The sequence below is a fragment of the Triticum dicoccoides genome, chromosome 2A (genome assembly GCF_002162155.2).
Source record: "Triticum dicoccoides isolate Atlit2015 ecotype Zavitan chromosome 2A, WEW_v2.0, whole genome shotgun sequence".
Classification (NCBI taxonomy): domain Eukaryota; kingdom Viridiplantae; phylum Streptophyta; class Magnoliopsida; order Poales; family Poaceae; genus Triticum; species Triticum dicoccoides.
Window position 1 is genome coordinate 294,009,745 of NC_041382.1, and position 10,396 is coordinate 294,020,140.

The following is a 10,396-nucleotide window of genomic DNA, read 5'->3' on the forward strand; positions in this document are numbered from 1 at the left end:
AGCAACTCGACTGCGGCAAGTCGGTGTTGGCATCCTCGCCTCCTCCCCATCTCTGGCTCTAGGAGCAGCTCGCAGGTATACTCCCTTGAGATCCGTACTCCCTTACTCCTACCACTCATGATCCGGATCCAGTAGTAGCTCCGGTGGCGGGCTCCTAAACTCCTTCCCCTCTCAAGTTCAACAGCAAGGTACACTGCTCCCACTCCCCTCCCCCATATCTCTCCTCCAAATTTGTATATGTAATGGCCGCTAGCTACAAATCTCACCATGTTCGTGTTCTATCTAATATGCAACTCTCTAGTGTGCCTGTCAGAATTCCTACACTAAATTTATTTCACAACCAATAATTAAAAACAGCTAGTTGTGCGTTCTGTACTAATTGCAGGAGATGGCTGGTGTACTAATTAATCTATCTCATTGTGTGCCAGCTAGAGATCCCACAATACATGATTTTAATTTATGCTGGTTTGCCATGCTTGAGTCTTCAGGTATGCTGATTTGCCATGCTCTAGGTTAGATCTATCAATTTGGCTGAAATTAGAGAAACACTACAATCAACCAGATGACCTTTTTCGTGTTCCATCATATAAGAAGCTGGAGCTCTAGAAGCATGAACCACTATATGAAATTGTAGATAGCATTATTAGTGACTCATTCTAGTTGTTGCAATAAGAAAAAACGCATTTGGTTATTTTCAGTACCTCTGGAGACGCCTCATACCTGTTAGAATATAGATGAAAAGACCGGAGTATCCTTTTTGGGAATAAAAGATTATTCAATGGGTAAGTATCTTCCTGCTGGATCTATGGGGGATTGTTCTTATTCCCCATCATTATGCATGTGATGGCACATACATGAACATGATGTATTTGTAATCTGTTGTGAATCCTACGTGACCATGGTCGAGAGTTGTTTCAGAATTCTTACTGAATTGTAAACCAACTAAATCGTGCTCATTCTACACATAAAAAGGTGTCACCAGGTGCTAATCTCGACGATGAATATGTGAAGACTAATGAGTTGTGATTCTCCTTTTTATTTATTTTGTCCGCTTGTATCTCAAACAAATGATGTGACTAATATAAAAGATAGTAGAGCTTACAAACAGTTCATCTCAGCCTTAAAAGAATTTATCATTTATTGAAACAAAACTGCAAATATTTGCACCAAGAATAGTTTTGTCATTCTCAAGTGATATTTCTGATAATAAATGATGTGACTAATCTGGAAGACAGTAGAGCTTACAAGCAGTTCATCTCGGCCTTAAAAGAAATTATCATTTGACCTGCCGCCTGTCTGTTGTGACCTCTCAGTTTCATGATTAACTGGACCAGAGATTTGTTCCTGCGAGTCAAATGCATTGTTGATGCATATTCCGTCGATTAGCTCACAAGTAAATATTTGAAGTATGAATGTATGACACTTACATGATCTTGTGCTCAAACTGACTTGTATTTGCTTCAGTGTGGTCCTTCCCAGCAAGAAGCACTACAACTGGAGGTAGAAGCTAGAGCTCTTTTTTCATGTACGTCAAGAAATCAAAAGTTGATGCAAATTTTGACAGCAATGTGTGTTCAAGAGTGATCACCTTCATACTCGGTCTTGTTGGTCATGGACTAAAAATTATCATGTTATGTTATGTGTAAACTTGATATGTATGTATATCTATGGTGTGCCTGAGATGCTCCAGTTTGGCATGCACTACGAATTTTGTGCCTAGGATGGTCCACTGACTCAAATATTTGTGCTTGGGATGACTAGAAATGATCATGTCATGTATAACTTGATATGTATGCCTGGGATGCTCCAGTTTGACAAGTACGAAAAGAAGTTCTGCCTAGGATGTTCAAGTTGCTTCAATACTTGTGCTTGTGATGGTCCATTTTGAAATGTACTCATATTTGTGCTGAGATCGTCCAGTTTGACATTGACATGTACGCGAAATATTTGTGCATGGGATTGTCCAGCTTGACATGTACTGACCAACATATTTTCTTGCATAATTAGTGATATAATAAAAGTCAGCATTTTCTACTTAAATATACATGCAGTACATCTGTGCAAAGAGGGGGCATCAGCTGTGAAGATTTTTTTTCAGAGTACGCCAATGACGTACCATATCTCTACTCCTAATGTCTTAGTTGGTAGTCTCCGTTCCGGGTTTATTTTCGTCCCACCTATCATGATTTTTTTGTACCTACTTCCACCTAACGCTGAGACGAGTAGAACAAAAAAAACTCCTGCCGAGTCCCCCACCCGCCCCCACGCCCTCGCACCATGAGTGAAAAACCATCCACGAAGCGAAACAAATAAAATCTACGAAAATTAACCAGCGAAAAAAACCTACGAAAATTAACCAGCGAAAAAAAACCACAAACGAATCGCACGCAGGTTCGACGGGGCTCCCCTCGATCTGTTTCCCAGGTCAATCCTCAGGACACCCCAGCGGCGACAGCCCTTCGCCATCGCCGAGATCCGAGGGGAGCCGCCGCCACCGAGGTCCGGGAGGAGCCGCCGCTGCACCGTCTTCCTCCTCTGCCGACCTCCGAGGCGCCCTACTCGTGGGACGCCGCCGCCTCGCGGAACCCGAGGGTAGGGCAGGGCGTGATCGCGTTGCGGTCGAGGTCCAAGATCGCCGCCATCGACCTCTGAGATCGCCATCCCTCTCTATTTCTGGTTCACTGGCCTCTCTCCCTTTTCCCAATATCTCTCTTTTGTGTGTGTGCATCGCTGCCGGCATCCACTACCGGCCGCCTCCGCCGTCGATTGGTGCCCCCATGGCGCTACCGACTCCGATGAGATCTCCTATTTCCAACATATGCAGCCGCCTTGCTGTTCTGGCCCCATGTGCGGCCCCGTGGCTAACCCTAGCCACCTCTATCTCCGACGATGACGCCTCCTCTTCCTCTTGCAGTCCCGTCCTCGTCCTTGCTGGTGCTCCACACGTATATCCGATGGTGACGGCGACCGACGGGTTGTGGGCCTACCAGAGGGCACGGCAGGAGACAGCGCAAGGCCGCTCGCAGCAGGGCGCGTGGTCGATGCTCACGACAATGGTGGGCGTGAGCATGGCACAGGCAGCGGTCAGGTGCGTGCGGGTGGTAGCCGGCGAGGACATGTTGATGTTCATCCGGGGCACACGGTGAGTATTCTCTGTTTATGTGAATAGATGCATCAGCCATAAGGCTGCACCATCTCCAAGTATTTCTGGGTCAATCGCAGTGCATGATAGATACCGATCCTCCTCTTTGCAGTTAATTAAATAGATCTGTTAGCTGGTAGCTACGCAAATGATCACAAAGAGAAGACTACCGCTGGTTCGAATGCTCTCTCCTCTTTGCAGTTAATTAAATAGATCTGTTAGCTGCTTAACTGCTACAACTGATTGTATCACCGGACGGTTACTTTGGGTGAATTGGGCAGAACAAATTACGCCATGTATGTTCCATCTCATTTTGTTCAACACTTGTGCTTTTCGTAATTGGGAGTCTCCAAGTTTTGATTTCATTTATTAGAATGATTGCTACTATCTGCTTGATGAATGGAATGTGAAGATTGTATAAAACAGTAGGATTTTCAGTTTGTATGCTCGTCCAGTAACTGAGTTTTTACAGGTTTCATGATACAATAATTGTGCAAATGTGTTAGACTTTCTAATTACTTTTGCAGTGCCATTTAATTGTTAAACTTTCTAATGTAATGGGCATGCTTCTCAGATCCAAGGCATGGAGAACTCCAAGGAGTTTGCTGACAAGTTGTTCGGGATATGTCGAGGCAGAGGAACATTGAGCCGGAGATTACTGATCACATCTTGGACTAAGCTATGTTCAGTTTAAGTCAATCTAACATACTGATGAAAATTTTCCTTTGGGTGTCTCACATTAACAGGTGGAACATGAACATTGATGGGATGCTCACAGAAGATGAGGTCAAGAAGGTGGCTACGCAAATGATCAAAAAGAGAAGACTACCGCTGGTTCGTCTTCCCCCGCCCCTTCAACTATGTTCACGTCTGCACATCAATCTATTGATATTGTTTGGGATTTTTTCCAGGGCCTTTTGATCGACCACGTGATTCAAAAAGCTCTTTAGTGCAGTTTGCAACAACAAAAATCAGAGGATTGGTCGTTTGTAAGGGTGGATATCTCAGAGGCGGCAGCCACCCAGATTGGAATTTAATTTCAATCTATTTCCCTGTCTGAAGTTTCATACTAGATGATATGTTCCTATGATGTGATCTGTTTATGGAGATGGAGAGATGTGTAGGCACTTATTAGTTTAGAATTTTGCGATAAGATGAAACTAACTATTGATCTGATATGCTCTTAGAGTTGCAAGTGGTACTATGTTCCTACCTGCGTCGACCCGAGCAGTTGCGAGAGCGAATGAAGCTGCGGTTGCACGGACAAGCTTGTGGAGGTGTCAGTATGCACGCATGTATCCCTGATTTGGAGCATGCCTCTAGCCTGGTAGGATTCTCGCTCTGCACCGACCTCAAGGGCATTCGTCTATCTGTGTCGTGCTCGGGACCATGCACTAATGCAGGTGCGGTTCTTCAGCTTTTCTTTGTCTTTTTCTTGGTATGTATATCTCTCAATCTTGTGAGCCGTGATTTTCATGTTGCCATGTATGCCATTGTGTCCTGTATAGTGATTCTTCTTATTATTTTTGAGTGGCATAATTATTCTTATTGAGGCACTGCCGCTGCCTAATTTGCTTATAGAAATAACATACTAATTAATACAGGGAGAGAGTACGATTTTTTGACACAATCTGCAGTACCCGTGAGCCTGCCCATAGGTAGATATGGATACATTTTGTAGCTTCCATTCTTGTTTTCTCTCATTGAAATTATGGATTTGGAAACTAATCATGGAGTGTCTAGATTGCCAGCTATATTACCAAGTGCACTGAAGGAAAAGCTGTTGCCACTATTGATGACCACTCTAGGTGATATAATTCATGTTTGCTTTGTTGTTTCAGTAACTTCCTGTAGCATATTGGTTCCATCTTTTTTTGCATCATGGTACATTATTATCATCTTGATATATATCATTTGGTCAATTGAAGATTTGCGTGCAGGGTAGAATTCTTGGTTGATTTTAGAATTTCGTTGTTGATTAGTTGGCCAACAGACTTTTATGAAATTCAAGGCGTCATTTAGTGTACTATATGTCATATTTGCCTTATATCTATACTCACAATATTTCCGCATCATCTGAACAAATGATGCTAAATTGATATAATTATTTTGGATCAGTGTCATCTTCTCAATGTTGAACAGCCAAAATATATACATAGTGAGCAGTCCGCCGCACATGCTCATACGTCATATTTATGTACTGTTTAACACGGCAAAAATTGGTCAAACATTTAAACATTTCTACTGTTTAACACAACCAAAGTATATACATAATGATCAGTCCTCCGCTGCACACATTTAAACATTTCTACTGTTTAACACAGCCAAAGTATATACATAATGATCAGTCCTCCGTTAGATCCAGCCTCCCTCCCTTGACACCATTCTTCTTACTTATTATTATTTATTTTAAAAATATCTTTAGTTTTATTTTTTAGCTACTTCAATTCATTTGTATATGGTTAGTTCCATCGCACTACGAGGATGATCCATGGCTGGTCGCGGATGATCACCTGCGAGGACGATTCATGGCCGGTTGGGGATGGTAAGTTCCATCACACTGCGAGGAGATGATTCATGGCCGGTCGGGGATGGTCACCTGCGGTGAGCACGAGTACCTCCTCCATATCCTCCCTATACTAGCACCCTTGGCGATGAAAATGACGGCCAGGAGAATCCCTCCTTCACACCTCTTTTCCATCTCTGTCAGATTGTCCTCTCCAGCAAGGTGTCTATGCATGAATCATATTTATGATTTCTTTGCATTTTTAACAATTAATATAGATTTTTGTACCCATAACCCGAAGGCCAACCTTAATACTGGACCTCGAGAGGGGCATGTGGTCAACCATGCCGGAGGACGCAGATGAGTTGTTTGGGAATGTTATCATCAGAGGACCCAAGAAGCAGCCCACCACGGATGCATGGACCAACCACACAAGTCCATTGTGAGTTTGATGTTTCTCATGTGTTCACTGTGGTCCAATGAATATCTGATGGGCAATGGTCTCATGACATTTCCTTTCTGAAAATTTAAATTTATAGCTTGCAATCCATCTGTGGCGAGGGTTCATGACAGACAAGCCAATAGATTTGGGGGTCCACTTCCCGGTGAAACAAATGTTCATTGCGGACAATACAAAGACGATGATTGGTACAATGAGGTGAATATATTAGAATTTTTATTCTTCTCTCTCCATGTCTATGTTTGTGCTTGATCAACTGTCCACTTAATGATTTTAGTTGTACAAAGTCCTAAGCTGGTCTCACTAGGTCGTACCCAGTGGCGGAGACAGGGGGACCAGCAGGGGCCCTGGCCCCCCCTAACACCATGATTTTGCATGTAATTTGCTATGAACAGTGGCAAAATTAGTACTAATTTGCTGCTAAAAATCTATTTTTCAACACTTTGGCCGTCCCCAACCTGTTTTAGTAGAACTTGGCCTCCCTTATAGATATTTTATGGCTCCGCTACTGATTCGTACTCGTACCACACCATGGGAAGGTTATGGGCAAGGTGGTTGAGCTTGATGCCAATGAGTTGGAGGTTATTGCTTTGGCAACGCCGAAGGCCGTTCACGCGAAGAGGAGATGTGCCTGGTGACGAGAAGTCTTAGACCACCGGTGAGTTTTGCTTCCTATCAGTTCAGCACTTGAATTATCTCTAATCATGTACTTCAGGTTCTACCATCTTCCATATTTACCATGTTTTGCCACTTGACAAAATTTACATAACTATTTTGTGTATGTATGCAAAATTCTGGTTTAGAAACGTAATGCAGAATTATGAACAAAATTATCATTCAGTATTAATAATTTACATTTATCATAAGAAATGGAAAACTCATAGGTATTTCAATCTAGAAATTACAATGCAATGTTCAGGGAAGATGGCGAGCTTCTAATTAGCGGTAACTTTATTCTGTTGAAACCGAAAGATATGGATGAGCCATGATAATGAGTGTTAGGGGGTTGGATGACACGACGTAAAAAGATATCATTTTTACTAAATAACTTCATTTTCCGCAGAAACTTCCTTGCACTAAACTTACAATATTGGCTTCTCCAGATGTACATAAGCTATTAGCTCTTACCTCTATTTAATTCCACTCATATTTACGAAAGTGCTCTTTTGATCCCGAGTTCACAATCTCCCTGATGAACAGTAAAATCCAAAAAATTAGTTAAAGAATTCAAAAAAAAATCTGGATTTAAACATCGATGAAAGTTTTAACTTCCTGCAAATTTTGGTGATGAAATAACATTGGTGGAGGTATGGACAAAAAGAAAAAAAATCAATGCTCCAAAATGTTTCCGAGAACAAATCTTTTGGAGCGTCGATTTTTTTGCCCACACCTACACGAATGTCATTTCATCAAAAGCATTTGCAAGAAGTTAAAACTTACATAATTTTTTATAAAAAATTAATTTTTTTATATTTTTACCGTGTTTTCAGATTTTACTGTTCATCAAGGAGCATGTGAGCTCGGGTTCAAATACTCCACGTCTTCATATTTATTCCTATTCTCCTTTTGTCATTTTTTACATTTAAGCATATAGTGTTTTGCTGTGTCTCAAAGTTTTACCTTTTTAAAAGTGATATGTGTTTATATTTTGTGGATGTTTTTGTTGCTGGTATATATTCTCAAGTGATAATCATCATATCTTGTCAATCTCTATGTTATGAGAGCTATAAAAATATAATCGGATCTAAATTTGATAGTATGCTACCTTGGCCAATATACTACATCATGTGAAGGATGCAAGGTTGCACCTTCGAGCTCAAAATTTGATGTCTTCACATTGAAGGATCCAATCCATCAACTTTGGAGTTTGAACGTGTCACTTGTGATGGGGAGAGGAAGAGATGACTTGCATACACTGGAGAATGAGTGTGTTAGCAGCGTGGTGGCTCAGGACTGTAGAAGTTGTAGTAGCCCCTTCCCTTATAAATGTATTGTTTTGATTGGAAGCACCTTATAATTTAGCTAATATATGGATTTCATTTACATCGTCTGTCCAAGTATGCGAGGCCCATGAGACGGGCATTACTTCTCTTTTTTGTCAGTATTTTGATAGGGGACCTATGTATATGGAAGGAGTTAATATCATGTAAATCATATCACCAATTTAAGGATCCTCATGTTTTCTTACTTTTCAACACTTATTTGTGATGTTGTTCACAAGTTTTCAATTTCATTCTGTAGAATGAAGATAATATTTTTGTTGTATTTTTTGTCCATGTAGAGGATACAAGACATCATATTAAGTAATCAATTAATGAAATAATGAATGAACTTACATATGTGTATGTTTATGCCTCACTCTTTGTCCCTCCTAGCGAGAGGGCGACAATAAGGACGGTTGTCTTCGGGTGTCCCCCAACGTGGTTGATGGGTTGGCGGTGTGAGGAAATGTGTGACTATGGAGGGAGCTCAACAATTGGGCTACAATGACAGGAAGAAAGGATGTTATGGGAAGAGAGTGGTTGATTGCAAATAAAGTGTTAGCTATGTTGCAGCGATTGTCCACACAACTGAATTTGGAGAGCCTACCGGCTGTCCGTTTGATGTCCAAACATGCCCAAATATACTAGGAAGAAATGAGCTTCGACCTTGAAGACAACTTTAGTCATTTTTTTAATTCATTTATATGCATTGTATTGTAGCCCGTAGCAACGCACGGGCGATCTACTAGTTTTTATAGGAGCTGTGAAGATTTGGAGGTAGGCTTATTTACTGGGTAAAAATGTTTGGATATGAAGAAAGCTGAGGTGGTAAGTGCAATAGTCCTATTTCATATCCAACTAGTAGCAGGGGTTTCTGTCAATATGTACATTGAGTGGTCTGGGGTCCTCCACTTGTAAGTGCATCTAGTGCCACCCCTAGTTGGTTTTGGAGTATTGACGACAAACCTGCTTGAGGGACTAATGTGTTTGTGAGAATTGCAGGATAACACAGGTAGAAGTCCCTCATTGATTCGGTTTTCCTACCGGAGATGACCCCTAAAAATGTATGAAGACATTGAAGTCAAAGGTGGTATGTGAAGACATTCACATTGAAGACTATGCCAAGAGAAGACATCGTGTGAAGACTATGGAGCGCGAAGACTTAGTTGTTTCGTCGTTCTTTTTCTTCTTTGTTGAGTCATAGGAACCACCGTACTATTAAGTGGGGTCCAAGTGAACCAGTCAGAATGACTGAAGTGACGCTTAACCAAAATCCTATGTCTTCGAGTGAAGACAATGAGAGCAAATCTTATCTAGAGCTGGATAAGTCAGCTTTGCTTGTAGCTCAAGTAATGTTGCCGTGTGTGTTTGAAATCTGACCGTTGGAACACGTGTCAGTTCCTTAGTGACCCAGGGTCATTTTGGACAAATCAGGTCGGGTTGCCTAGTGGCTATAAATAGCCCACCCTTATACCATAAATTGGTTGGCTGCTCAGAGTTAGTGCATGGCTTTTGTCGTTTGAGAGCAACCCACCTCGAAGCCTTTGAGAGAGAAATCCTTGCAGGACAAAGCCCTAAACACCCAGAGCCAAAAAGTGTTAGGCATCACTGAAGTCTTCCTGTCTGTGTGATCTGAAGACTTATTATACTTGAGGACTGTGAATCCTCCAGCCGGTTAGGCGTCGTGTTCTGAGCATCCAAGAGTCATTGTGGATCGCCGGTGAACGAAGTCTGTGAAGGTTTGGAAGTCTACCTTAAAGACTTACCAGAGTAATTGGGCGAGGACTGGGTGTCCTTAGCTCAAGGGGAATAAGGTGAAGAATCTCAGCCTCCCTAACCAAACGTACAGTTATCACAGCAACTGGAACTGGTCCAACAAATCATTGTCTTCAACGAGCCACCGGTTCTATCCTTCCCATCTCTTTATTTGCAGATTAGTCCTTGTGAAGTCATTGCCTGTTTGCATTATCTATTTGTCTTCACTGTGTGACTGCTTGTTCTGATTGGCTTCATACTATCTTCCATCCTGATCCATACTGCCTAGCTGCTATTAGTCTTTGTGCTTTCACTTCATTGAATACTTGACTATGGCTTGGCTAGTGTAGTCTACCTTCCGCTGCATGTTAATAGGTTCATTTCTATCGTCTGTCTTCGAAACTTCCATGTTTTGAAGACTTTCATAAAAATCGCCTATTCACCCCCCCTCTAGTCGATCACTAGCACAATTGGTATCAGAGCAAAGTACTCCCTTATTCTGTGTGAATCGGTTTAACCACCTAGAGTTTTAGCTATGTCGACTGCAGGGA

General features: G+C 41.8%; 1 long non-coding RNA gene across 14 annotated transcripts; it reads left to right on the forward strand.

The window, feature by feature from the left end:
• The first annotated feature begins 2,370 nt into the window (after positions 1–2,370).
• LOC119354420 lies at positions 2,371–8,295 on the forward strand. Of its 14 annotated transcripts, XR_005170909.1 has the most exons (10): positions 2,373–3,142; positions 3,255–3,317; positions 3,717–3,976; positions 4,054–4,545; positions 4,747–4,800; positions 4,886–4,950; positions 5,609–6,090; positions 6,188–6,306; positions 6,648–6,766; positions 7,952–8,295. It is a non-coding gene; the product is annotated as an uncharacterized LOC119354420 (long non-coding RNA). The 14 variants fall into 14 exon arrangements; XR_005170902.1 differs by having other exon boundaries at positions 2,371–3,142; positions 4,886–6,090; XR_005170903.1 differs by having other exon boundaries at positions 2,371–3,142; positions 4,054–5,870; positions 5,950–6,090.
• Positions 8,296–10,396: the final 2,101 nt, after the last annotated feature.